Source organism: Mustelus asterias, chromosome 13 (assembly GCF_964213995.1).
Source record: "Mustelus asterias chromosome 13, sMusAst1.hap1.1, whole genome shotgun sequence".
Taxonomy (NCBI): domain Eukaryota; kingdom Metazoa; phylum Chordata; class Chondrichthyes; order Carcharhiniformes; family Triakidae; genus Mustelus; species Mustelus asterias.
The window spans coordinates 13,139,285-13,152,990 of NC_135813.1; the positions used below are offsets into that span (position 1 = coordinate 13,139,285).

General features: G+C 41.6%; 1 protein-coding gene across 1 annotated transcript in view; it reads right to left on the reverse strand.

Moving 5' to 3' along the window:
- The window catches only part of med27 (mediator complex subunit 27), a 251,803-nt gene that overhangs the window by 136,247 nt on the left and 101,850 nt on the right, over nt 1–13,706 (reverse strand). The gene's annotated exons all lie outside the window — the stretch shown is intronic.

Below are 13,706 nucleotides of genomic sequence, written 5' to 3' on the forward strand. Positions count from 1 at the left end.
GTTTATGTATGCTAAAGTTCAAAAGATTTGAGGACAAAAATGTAATACATACTTATAAAAAGTCATTACCATAAAGCTGCAGATGAATATTCTTCTGCAATATTAGTTTTAATTTCAGATGAAACCTTTCAAAACTGACAAGTCCAGGGAGACGTGCATTTTCCAGGATTTGCTGATAGTTAACCAGATAAGAGAAAAGTTTATCGGGACAGTTAAGAATAAGACTAATATTGTAAGCATGATTGATGATGTGTTACAAACAGATATTAATGGGCAGCATGGTGGCACAGTGGTTAGCACTGCTGCCTCACAGCACCAGGGACCCGGGTTCAATTCCCGGCTTGGGTCACTGTCTGTGTGGAATTTGCACATTCCCCCCGTGTCTGCGTGGGTTTTCTCCGGGTGCTCCGGTTTCTTCCCACTGTCCAAAGATGTGCAGGTTAGGTGCATTGGCTATGCTAAAATTCTCCTTCAGTGTACCCAAACAAGCGCCAGAGTGTGGCAACTAGGGGGATTTTCACAGTAACTTCACTGCAGTGTTAATGTAAGCCTATTTGTGGCTAATAAATAAACATTACTTTAATAAATTTAAATGGTTTAAACAAAAGCAATACAGTCAGAGCATTGATATCAGCACAGATTGGCCAAAGAGCCTATGCTGCGACTTTCTACAATTTTTAATGCTCCATCGTTGGTATACTGGTTTCAGTCCTCCAAATCCAGAATTCCCTCCCTGAAGCTCCGTGCACCTCCCTCCTTCTTTCAGAGCTGCTCCTTAAAAAAAACATCTATTTGATCAAACATTTGGTCACCAACATCTCATGTGATTTGCCATCAAAATTTGTCCGAATGCACACCTATGACGCACCTGGAGACAATTTGCTGTGCTAAAGCTGCTACATAAATACAAGTTGTTGATTCTAAAGAAGAGTCATATTGGACTTCAAACATTAATGCTGTTTCTCTCTCCGCGGATGTTGCCAGACTTGCTGAGTTTTCCAGCACTTTGTTTTTATTATTGTGGAGCACATAGCCCAAATTTGATGTAGAGTGAATGAGTGCACTGTTACAGGAGATAACCTCTAATTAGATCTTGTATAATTGTTGCCCTGAGATAGAATGTCAAACTTCCTCCACAGTACTATAACAACCTGTTATAGACGGGGCAAGGATTACAATTCTCCTGGGTTTATAGGTGATTTTACAGTTAAATGGAAGTTGCGGGCAGCTTTAGTGTTGCATAAACAGGGAAAGGATGAGAACATTTAAAAAATGATTGCATTTGTTTAGAATATTCTAAACATTTTCATCATTTTACCAATGGAGGCTGGTCTGGCACTAATCCACTGAGTTAGATTGGTACTTGGATGACATAAACTAAGTCCTTCCATTTACAATTCCTGCACTTAACCAGAATCAATGTGTCCCAAAAACCTGCTTTCCCACTGGCCATACTTCTCACATCATAGCTCTAAGCATTATATTCTGGTCAGAGTATGCACAAAGCTGTAACAACAATGTGATGCCTGCAGCATGTTCCGTTATTGGCCAACAGTAATTAGTAGAACAGTGATTAATCCAAAATGATAAAGGGGTTGAACTAAACAGCGGTTAGGTTAGCCCCATTAAAACACAGGCCACATGGTACAGCACATTAAATACTGAATGATCCCATCTACACGGTTAATCTGAAAACCGTAATAAAAATATCAGCAGCTAAGATTCAGCTTTTCATCTGACTGCCAGAGAATCAATATCTTGATTAAATAATTATGATGGATTTACTTCACTTTTCATCTGATAAGAGGAAATGTGCGCGCAATGGAACTAAATAATACAATTTTGACAGATAAGTTTATAAATTAAAATATATTTATATAATAGTAACATTGCTGAAAAAAGCTTTGGCACCTATCTTTTTTCAACAATAAAAAAGTTGATTTATTAGTCACAAGTAAGGCTTACATTAACACTGCAATGAAGTTACTGTGAAATTCCCCTAGTCGCCACACTCCGGCGCCTGTTTGGGTCAATGCACCTTAACCAGCACGTCTTTCAGACTGTGGGAGGAAACCCACGCAGACACGGGGAGAAGGTGCAAACTGCACACAGACAGTGACCCAAGCCAGGAATCGAACCCAGGACCCTGGCGCTGTGAAGCAGCAGCGCTAACCACTGTGCCGCCCCCAAGTGCACTACCAAGTGACTATTTGTATAATTGATTTCATCTTGATTCCCCAATTTAGCCATTTTCTGAAACAAAAACATGTTTATTCTGAATTTAACACCATCTGTGGAGTTATTCAAGTGTGTATGGCACAATAGAATTTAAATTTTACAAATGGAAATGTCAAACAATTCCTGGTACTTAGATTCCATGAATACAAATGTATGTTTGAAGAGTTTACCTTCTAAATTCTGATGCAAAAATGGTACTTCTACCACAGTTAGATTTTTGTTTTAAATACAAGCAGCAAGTAAAGAGAATCTTGTTGGTGAAAGGATTTGAAATTTTATTAAATGATAGATAAATCAGTTTACTTACTGACTCAGCAAATTCTGTGTTTAAAATTCTGCTTGGGCCAAACAAAATCATTATCGAGCAGTTGTGGTTCAGCTGTGCTGAAATGGCTGACTCAATTCCCACTGGATGGACAAAACTAATACATTAGAAATAAACAGCAGTGACAATTTGCACCATTCTCCATGTGGTCAAATCAGGATGCATTTGTACAGAAAGAAGATTGGTGCTGACACTGGTGACCACAGGAATTTGTTACATGACAAAAGTGCCTGTCGGTCAAATGGGTTACAACCTTGAAGTTTAATGGCTTCAGAAACATTGTACACATTTTCATTTACCACAGTTCAGGGGATACACCAACACCCCATGATATCCAGGGGGGGGGCGGGTCTGCAATGGATGGATTGCCATGGATGGCAGCACCATAGGGCGGCGACGCAGTGGCACAGTGGTTAGCACTGCTGCCTTACAGCGCCGGGGACCTGGGTTCAATTCCCGGTTTGGGTCACTGTCTGTGTGGAGTTTGCACATTCTCTCCGTGTCAGCATGGGTTTCCTTCGGGTGCTCCAGTTTCCTCCCACAGTCCAAAGATGTGCGGGTTAGGTGGATTGGCCATGCTAAATTCTCCTTCAGTGTACCCGAATAGGTGCCAAAGTGTGGCGGCTAGGGGATTTTCACAGTAACTTCATTGCAGTGTTAATATAAGCCTGCTTGTGACAATAATAAATACACTTAGATCAATAGACAGACAGAGCAAATCTTAAGACACTTGCCGAGCACAAATACTACAATCCAAGCTCTGTTGCAGACAATACAACAACTTGTATTTATACTAAGCCTTTGATGTAATGAAACATCCTAAGGTGCTTCACAGGAGCATTATAAAACATGACACCAAGACATGCAAGGAGTATTACATCAGATGACCAAAATTTTGATCAAAGAGATAAGTTTTAAGGAGTGTCTTCAAGGAAGAAGGTGACTTAGTGAGGCAGTGTGGTGTAGGGAGGGAATTCCAGAGCTTGGGGCCTTAGATAACTGCCAGCACAGCCACTAACGGTGGAGCAATTATAATTGTGAATACACAAGAGTCCAGAATTAGAGAACAGATATCTGAGAGGGTTCTGGGATTAGGAGAGACTAGAAATAAGGAGAATCAAAGCCTTGGAGGGACTTGAAAAGAAGGATAAGAACCTACAGCTATTTTTAATCTACGATGCACCCCTGGTACTTTATAAAGCTACATAAATGTAATAGGTATTGAGCCAAGGCAAAGGAGAAATGACTGAAGGTGAGTTTTGAGAACACTTTTTTTTAAGAACATAAAGAGCATGGTGAAAAACAGGTTAACAAATACATTCAAAAGAACACATCTCAGAGCTAAAAGCTCTGCTACCAATGTTGGGGTAAAAGAAAGACAGGGTTCACAGGGCAGGGCAGAGTCAGATGACCAACTGGTACAGGATGAGAGCAATTCTTGAAGAAGCTGGACTATTGGGGGGTTGCTCAGTCATGGCAGGATTTGAGAATGGGGATTTTATATTTCTGCATCAATGTATGCAGTGATGCACAGAGCTGCATGTTGAATAGGATACACAGAGTCTCACTCTGGATAATTAAGTTTATGGAAAGTGAATGAATCAAGGTGAACAAGGAGAATGTTGAAATAGTTAAAAACACAGGTATGATTCTCGGCAGCATAGAGGCTGAGGTATAGGCAGAGACAGATAGTCAGAGGCAGAAATAAGCAGCTTTAAAAATGAAGAACATGGGGTTTAAAACGTGACTCTGTTGAACAAAGGAGCCAAAGAGATAAATGTTAGCCAGATCTGCAGCTTAAACAAAGAAAATATTAACTGTAATGTTCACCATGCAGAATGCAGGTGAAAGCTCAGTTTGGAGATAGTTCATGAAGGGAGAAGAGGTTGGAAAGTTTACCTAGCATGGAGCTAGAGGAAGAAATCTATGGTAACCCTCAATGAAAGACAACCAGCAACCAAGTTGATATATGTAAGCCCTGAGTTCAGAAGACAGAGGCAAAGAACTTAATTTATTTTTTCATTCATGAGATGCAGGTGCCACTGGTTAGACCAGCATTTTTGTCCATCCCTAACTGCCCTCGAGAAGGTGCTGCTGAGCTAGCTTCTTTAACCACTGCAGTCCGTGCATTGTAGGAATACCCAGACTGCTGTTAGGGAGAGAGTTCTAGGACTTTGACCCAGCAAAGGAATGGCAATATAGTTTCAATTCAAGATGGCGTGCAGCTTGGAGGGAAACATTAAGATGGTGGCGTTCCCACTTATCTGCTGCCTTTGTCCTTCTAGGTGGTAGAGGTAGCAGGTTTGGAAGATGCAGTTGAAGGAGCTTTGGTGAGTATCAGTGCTGCCACAGTGCATTGGTGGCAGAGGGCACAGTGGCAGAGGGAGTGAATGGTAAGGGTGATTGGTGGAGTGCAGCTCCAATAACATTCAAGAAACCCAACACCATTCAGGATAAAGCAACTCGATTGTTCCTATAGCACATGGACCGCACACCGCCACCTTAAAGGGTAATTAGGGGATGGGCAATAAATGCTGACATAGCCAGCGAAGCCTACGTCCCAAGAATGAGTGAAATAAAACTCAATTCAGGCAAGTGCAGAGTATTCTATCTCAGTCCCGATTTATGTCTTGCAGATGGTGGCCAGCCATTGACAAGTCATGAGGCGATTTACTCAGTACAGAATTCCCAGCCTCTGACCTGCTCTAGTAGCTACAGTTTTTAGAAGGTGGGTCCAATTCAGTTTCTTTGTCAATGGTAACCCCCAGGAGGTTGATAGTGGGAGATACAGCGATGGTAATGTCATTGAATGTCAAGCAGTGATGCTTAGATTCTCTCTTCTTGGAGAAGGTCATTGTCTGGCACTTGTATTGTCACTTATCAGACCAAACCCGAATATTGTCCAGGTCTTACTGCATATGGCCATGTCTGCTTCACTACCTGAGGAGTCGCAAATGGTGCTGAACACTGTCATCACCAGCGAACAGTCCCACTGTGATCTTATAGTGGAGGGAAGATCATTGACAAAGCAGCTGAAGATGGTTGGACCAAGGATACTAGCTTGAGGAACTCCTGCAGCAATGTCTCAGGGCCAAGATGATTGACCACCAATAACCACAGCTATCTTCCTTTGTGCAAAGTATGACTAACCAGTGAAGCTATCCCCCTGTTCCCATTGACTCCAGTTTTGCGAGGGATCCTGGATACCACACTTGGTTAAATACAGCCTTGATGTCAAGGACAGTCACTACACCTCACTCGAGTTTAGTTCTTAGTCCATGTTTGGATCAGGGTTGTAATGGGGTCAGGAGCCGAGTGGTCCTGACAGAACCCAAACGGAGCACCAGTGAGCATGTTATTGCAGTGCAAGTACCATTTAATAGCACTGTCAATGGCTCCATCCATCACTGCAGATCAAGAGTAGATTGATGGGGTGGTAATGGGCTGGGTTAGATTTGTCTTTTTTGTAGGCAGGACATATCTAGTCAATTTTCTACACTACTAGGTAGATGTCAGCATTGCAGCTGTACTGTAACAGTTTGGCTGTGGGCAGGGCTAGCTCTGGAACACAAGCCTTCAGTGCTATTGCTGGAACGTTGTTAGAGGCAAAAGCCTTTGCAGTGTCCAGAGCCTTCAGCCATTTCTTGATATCTTTGAGTGAATTGAATTGGCTGAAGACTGGCCTCTGATGCTGGGGACCTCAAGAGGAGGTTCAGATAGATCATCCAACTGGTTGCCAAGAACTGTGGATCAGGAAAACAGCTATTAGAAACCAGGGTGTTTCTAATTTTCTGTTGATCTCACTGCATAGACATTGTAAATGAAGTTTAGACTCGAGCTGAAAAGTTCCACACATTATAAGACAAATGTGGAAAAGTCTGGAGTTGGTCCCAGCAACTGATTAACCTTCAAGAATCTGATAAATAGCCACCTGATGAAAGTGCTGTCACAATGGAAAATCCTCTGTTGAGGATCTTAATCTAAAGTATGAGTGGCTTTTGTTAAATGGAGCCAAGCTAGATGGTGCAGTACAAATCAAGACAAATCTTATCTTGTTTGGTTTATGAACAAACTGTAGCATTACTGATCTCTGCCATCAAACCTTTCTCAGAATGCTGGTTGTAGTGGAATTCCTTCAAAATGTTAGACAAGTACAATCCCATATCTGTAACTTACACTGGCACCAGTGTTTCTGCAATTAGGGTATTTTAAACCCCTCTATTTATTTTCTTAGCTTCCCAGGACAAGGGACAACAACATTTTCCATTTTCACCTATCAAGAACATGATAAATCCAGTTGTAATCTAATACCCATCTAGAATACTGGCATAGAAAGCATCACTAAAAAAGATTAATTTCATATCTTTGAGGTTACACAAGGCTAGAAAATTGAGAATGCATTCCACAAAATACAATTTCTTTATAGGCTTTATTTGCCCTCAGAATCTCAACTGTGGCGTGTTTCATCTGACTACTAAGGTTCCAATATGCCATATCAGACATCGGGTCTCGAGTGCATAGCCAGTTTAACTGTCCAGTCAAACTTCTTAACTGTTCAGTTTCTTCATTTGATGCAGGGTCATCTTTCAGTGAAGTCCTGGAATGATTGATCAGGATACGAATAACAGCTTCTAGGTATAATCTGTGACTCTAGTGTGCCTTTAAGAAATGTATTTTTAATCATGTTCTCTGCAGTTTAGCAGCTTTGGTTTTTTTCATTGTTGCCGACCTGTCTGCTTAGAGGAATGTTTATTGCTGCTTCAATGGTTTAAATGGGGTTTTGTTTATTTTTTTTACTCTGGACTTCGTGCAGTGTCCGGGATTTTACAACCTTGTGAATTGTTAGGGGGAAGATTGATTGACAAGTCAAAGTCAGGTGGTTCCTCCCCAGAAGCATCCAAGAGTTCACTTTCAGTTTTCGCTCAGGGTCAGAAGCTATCCAGTTGTCAAATTGCAGACAGGTTCTCTCTCTTTCTCTCACTGGTATTATAAATTCTGCTTGCTAGCTGGAAGCAGGTCTTCTTGCCTTCCTGGAGTGAGAATTCTGTCTCTTGCAGTGGTTCGCTGGTTAAATGCTAGATGCCAGCAGTGGCACCATCTCTACCTCGAGGACTGCTGGAAGTTACAAGGCTGGGAAGTCAGAGTTTCAATTCTCCAACTAAAGGGTTAAGTTCTAGCATCATGTGAGCATTCGTATTTTTTGTGTTAAACCTATGGCAAGGGTTTTTTTTTTAAAAAGGTGGTTTGTTTGGTTGGAGCATTTCATATATTTGTCAAGGGTTATACAATATCATGGCTGCTTGTTCCTTGTTTGTAATTAATAAAAGTAATTGCTATATGTTAACTGTATTCTTAAATAAACTTTGTTTGATAAATCATAGAATCATCGAGTCTACACCGACCACAATCCCACCCAGGCCCTATCCCCATAACTGCATGCATTTACCCTAGCTAGTCCCCCTCACATTAAGGAACAATTTAGCATGACCAATCCACTTAACCCACACATCTTTGGACTGTGGGAGGAAATCGGAGCACCTGGAGGAAACCCACGCAGACACAGGGAGAATGTGCAAACTCCACACAGACAGTGATTCAACCCGGGAATCGAACCCGGGTCCCTGGCGCTGTGAGGCAGCAGTGCTAACCACTGTGCCACCATACCGGTCCCTAATGGGTCGGTTGAATCATACCTGAAGTGAAACATCTCATGCTTACCCTAGCCAAATTCAAATTGCAAAACTTATGATCCAGGCGGATTTCATAAAATATTTTGGAGTTTCTGACCTGAATTATAACAGATCATTGATTCAAGATTATTCTCAACTTATTATTGAAGGTTTTGAAAAACATCAAGGTGGACAAATCCCCAGAGTCAGATAGGGAGGGTCTATCCCAGAATGCTGAGAGAGGCAAGGGAAGAAATTGCTGAGGCCTTGGCCAAAATCTTTGTATCCTCTTTCGTCATGGGCGAGGTACCAGAGGATTGGAGAGTAATAAATATTATTCCTCTGTTTAAGAAGGGCAGAAGAGACAATCCGGGGGAAATTACTGGATAAGATTCTTAGGGACAGGATGTACTCACATCTGGAAGAGAATAGGCTTATAAGCGATAGGTAGTATGGTTTTGTGAAGGGTAGATCATGCTTCACAAACCTGATTGTGATCTTTGAGGAAGAGACAAGAAAAATTGACCAGGGCAGGGCAATAGATGTTGTACACATGGGCTTTAATAAACCCTTTGATAAGGTTCCTCATGGCAGGCTGATACAGAAGGTGAAGTCATATGGATCCAAGGTGAGCTGCTAAGGTGGATGCAAAACTGGCTTGGGCATAGAAAGCAGCAAGTAGCAGTGGAAAGGTACTTTTTTGAACTGGAGATCTGTGACAAGCAGTGTTCCACAAGAATCAGTGCTGGGGCCTTATAAATGATTTGGAGGAAAATGTAGGTGGCCTGATTAGTAAATTTGCAGACGATACAAAAATTGGGGGAGTAGCGGATAGTGACGAGGATTGTCAGAGGATACAGCAAATCGGCTGGAGACCTGGGCCGAAAGATGGCAGATGGAATTTAACCCAGACAAATGTGAGGTGATGCGATTTGGAAGGTCTACTGCAGAAGGAAAGTATACAGTAAATGGTAGAGCCCTTAGAAATATTAGCATACAGAGGGATCTAGGTGTGCAGATCCACAGTTCCCTGAAGGTGACAATCAGGTGGACAAGGTGGTTAAGAAGGTGTATGGCATGCTGGCCTTCATTGGTCAGGGTATTGAGCATAGGAATTAGAAAATCATGTTGCAGCTGTATAAGGCTTTGGTTAGGCCACATTTGGAGTATTGTGTACAATTCTGATCGCCACACTACCAGAAGGATGTTAATGCATTGGAAAGGGTGCAGAAGAGATTTACCAGGATGTTGCCTGGTTTGGAGGATATGGACTATGAAGAAAGGTTGAACAAATCTGAATTGTTTTCATTGGACCGTTGGACAATGAGGGTGATCTGATAGAGGTTTACAAGATTATGACGGGCTTGAATAGAGTGGATAGTCAGAGTCTTTTTCCCAGGGTCGAGGGGTCAATTACTTGGGGACATAGAGTGAGGGGGGGTAAAATTTAAAAGAGACGATGTAAGCGGCAAGTTTTTCACACACAGGGTGGCGAATGCCTGGAACGTGCTGCTGGAGGTGGTGATGGAAGCAGACCCTATAACAATGTTCAAAAGGCATCTGGATAGATACACGAATAGGCAGGGAATAGAGGGATTATGGACCACGTAGAGGCAAGAAAATATTAGATGAGAGAGGCATCTGTGTCAGCACAGACTTGGTGGGCCCAAGGGCATGTACCAGTGCTGTACTGTTCTTTGTTCTACTTTGTTTATGGCCACCAAAACTTCCTGATCCGAAGAATTTAGAGATCGAGTGGCGTTCCCCAATTGTTCTATAGACCTTGTTCTAGTCAAACTATGGACATCACTTGCATTTTCTTCTCATACATTATAAAGCTGTTGTTTCCCCAACTTCAGTATTCTTGCGATACAATTGTCCTGCAAGACAAAAAGCTTCGGCAAAATGTCTTTTTTCAGCAATACTCAAGTTCCGTATTACCAAGCGACTATTAATCTTGTACATAGTCTGTTAAATTCCATGATATATTCCTCTATTGAATAACCGTCCGTCTTTCTAAATTTATCAAAGTCTGACCATGCCTCATATGCATTTAATAGATCGTCTTTCACATAAATGTTATCCATAAATTTTCATAATTTATCTAAACTTTCCTCGGTGACCAACTGATAAGCCTCTAGCTCCAAAAATACCTTGTAAATGATCCTGCTTTTGTTGGGCAGTGAAAGTACCAAGGCCATGCATTAATTCCACTTCAGTAAGGATGTAACCCATGTAACCGATCACAGTATGGTTGAATTTAAAATACAGATGGAGCGTGAGAAGGTAAAATCCAATACCAGTGTCTTGTGCTTAAACAAAGAAGACTACAAAGGGATGAGGGGGGCATTGGCTAAGGTAAACTGGGAGCAAAAACTTTGTAGTGGGACAAATGAGGAACAGTGGAGGACTTTCAAAGTGATCTTTCACAGTGCTCAGCATAAGTATACACCAGTGATAAAGAAGAACTATCAAAAAAGAGATAATCAGCCATGGATATCTAAGGAAATAAAGGAGGGTATCAAACTGAAAGAAAATGCATACAAAGTGGCAAAGATTAGTGGGAACCTAGAGGATTGGGAAATCTTTAAAGGTCAACAGAAAGCCATGAAAAAAGCTATAAAGAAAGGCAAGATGGATTATGAGAGTAAACTAGCTCAGAATTAAAAAAAACAGATAGCAAAAGTTTCTATAAATACATAAAACGCAAAAGAGTGGCTAAAGTAAACATTGGTCCTTTAGAGGATGAGAAGGGAGTGTAATAACTGGAAATGAGAAAATGACTGAGGCATTGAACAGGTATTTTGCGTTGGTCTTCACAGTGGAAGACACAAATAACATACCAATTGTAACACTGATTAAGAGGGAGAGAGAGTTGTATGAAATGTACAGGCAGCAAGGAACAGATCAGATGCTCAAGGAGTATAAAAAGTGCAAGAAGCTACTTAAGAGGGAAATCAGGAGGACTAAAAGAAGACATGAGCTTGCTTTGGCAGACAGAGTGAAGGAAAATCCAAAGAGCTTCTGTAGGTATGTTAGGAGCGAAAGGAGAGTGAGGGATAAAATTGGTCCTCTTGAAGACCAGAGTGGTAGACTGTGTATGGAACCAAAAGAGATGGGGGAGATACGAAATGGTTTTTTTGCATCCGTATTTACTGAGGAAACGGGCATGGAGTCTACGGAAATAGGGCAAACAGGTAGGGAGGTCATGGAACCTTTACAGATTAAAGGGGAGGAGGTCCTTGCTGTCTTGAGGCAAATCAGAGTGGATAAATCCCCAGGACCGGACAGGGTATTCCCACGGACCTTGAGGGAAGCTAGCGTTGAACATATTTAAAATGTCAGTATTCACAGGGGAGGTGCCGGATGATTGGAGGGTGGCTCATGTTGTTCCGTTGTTTAAAAAGGTTCCAAAAGAAATCCGGGAAATTATAGGCCAGTAAGTTTGACGTCGGTGGTGGGCAAGTTATTGGAAGGTGTGGTAAGGGATAGGATCTACAAATATTTGGATAGACAGGGACTTATTAGGGAGAGTCAACATGGCTTTGTGCGTGGTAGGTCATGTTTGACCAATCTATTAGAGTTTTTCGAGGAGGTTACCAGGAAAGTGGATGAAGGGAAGGCAGTGGATGTTGTCTACCTGGATTTCAGCAAGGCCTTTGACAAGGTCCCTCATGGGAGGTTAGTTAGGAAGGTTCAGTTGCTGGGTATACATGGAGATGTAGTAAATTGGATTAGACACTGGCTCAATGGAAGAAACACAGTAAGAAGTTTAACAACACCAGGTTGAAGTCCAACAGGTTTATTTGGTAGCAAAAGCCACACAAGCTTTCGGAGCTCCAAGCCCCTTCTTCAGGTGAAGAAGGGGCTTGGAGCTCCGAAAGCTTGTGTGGCTTTTGCTACCAAATAAACCTGTTGGACTTTCACCTGGTGTTGTTAAACTTCTTACTGTGTTTACCTGGTTAACCTGGTGTTGTTAAACTTCTTACTGTGTTTACCCCAGTCCAACGCCGGCATCTCCACATCAATGGAAGAAGCCAGAGAGTGGTTGTGGAGGATTGCTTCTCTGAGTGGAGGCCTGTGACTAGTGGTGTGCCACAGGGATCGGTGTTGGGTCCATTGTTGTTTGTCATCTATATCAATGATCTGGATGATAATGTGGTAAATTGGATCAGCAAATTTGCTGATGATACAAAGATTGGAGGTGTAGTGGACAGTGAGGAAGGTTTTCAAAGCTTGCAGAGGGATTTGGACCAACTAGAAAAATGGGCTGAAAAATGGCAAATGGAATTTAACGCAGATAAGTGAGAGATATTGCACTTTGGAAGGACAAACCAAAGAATAACGTACAGGGTAAATGGTAGGACTCTGAAGAGTGCAGTTGAACAGAGGGATCTGGGAATACAGGTACAGGTGGATAGGGTCGTAAATTGGTACATTGGCCTTTATAAATCGGAGTATCGAGTATAAAAGTTGGAGTGTTATGGTAAGGTTATATAAGGCATTGGTGAGGCCGAATTTAGAGTATTGTGTACAGTTTTGGTCACCTAGTCACAGGAAGGATGCAAATAAGGTTGAAAGAGTGCAGAAAAGGTTCACAAGGATATTGCCGGGACTTGAGAAGCTGAGTTACAGAGAGAGATTGAATAGGTTGGGACTTTATTCCCTGGAGCGTAGAAGAATGAGGGGAGATTTGATAGAGGTGTACAAGATTTTGATGGGTATAGATAGAGTGAATGCAAGCAGGTTCTTTCCACTGAGGCTGGGGGAGAAAAAAAACCAGAGGGCATGGGTTAAGGGTGAAAGGAGAAAAGTTTAAAGGGAATATTAGGGGGGGCTTCTTCACGCAGAGAGTGGTGGGAGTATGGAATGAGCTGCTGGATAAAGTGGTAAATGCTTTTAACATTTAAGAAAACTTTTAACATTTAACATGTTTTAACATTTAAGAAAAACTTGGACGGGTTCATGGATGAGAGGGGTGTGGAGGGATATGGTCCAAGTGCAGATCAGTGGGACTAGGCAAAAAAATGGTTCCGCACAGACAAGAAGGGCCAAAAGGCCTGTTGCTGAGCTGTAATTTTCTATGGTTCTAACTATATGCGATATGAAAAAGACCATATTTGTGGAGGATTAAAATAGTAAAGGAGACTATCACAAGTAGTGATCAGTTTATAAAATGCATTACTTTCTATACCATCATGATAGTTAAAGAGGACTTGCAAATTTATTTGCAGATAATATGAAAAACACATTTCAGGAACTACCTTGGGCATTTAACTTTTAGAGCTACATTAGAAATATTCTTCATTGTGACCCTATGGCTTCAGAATACCTCACTGCAACAACTTCATATCAGCATTACTAGTTTATGCTGCTCACTAATTAGAAGCAATGCAGAACAATTTGAGCCTCTGGTGTTCAGAGAAAATCATATTAGCGCTTTTGAATGAAAGAAGTTTTGTCAAGGGTGAATG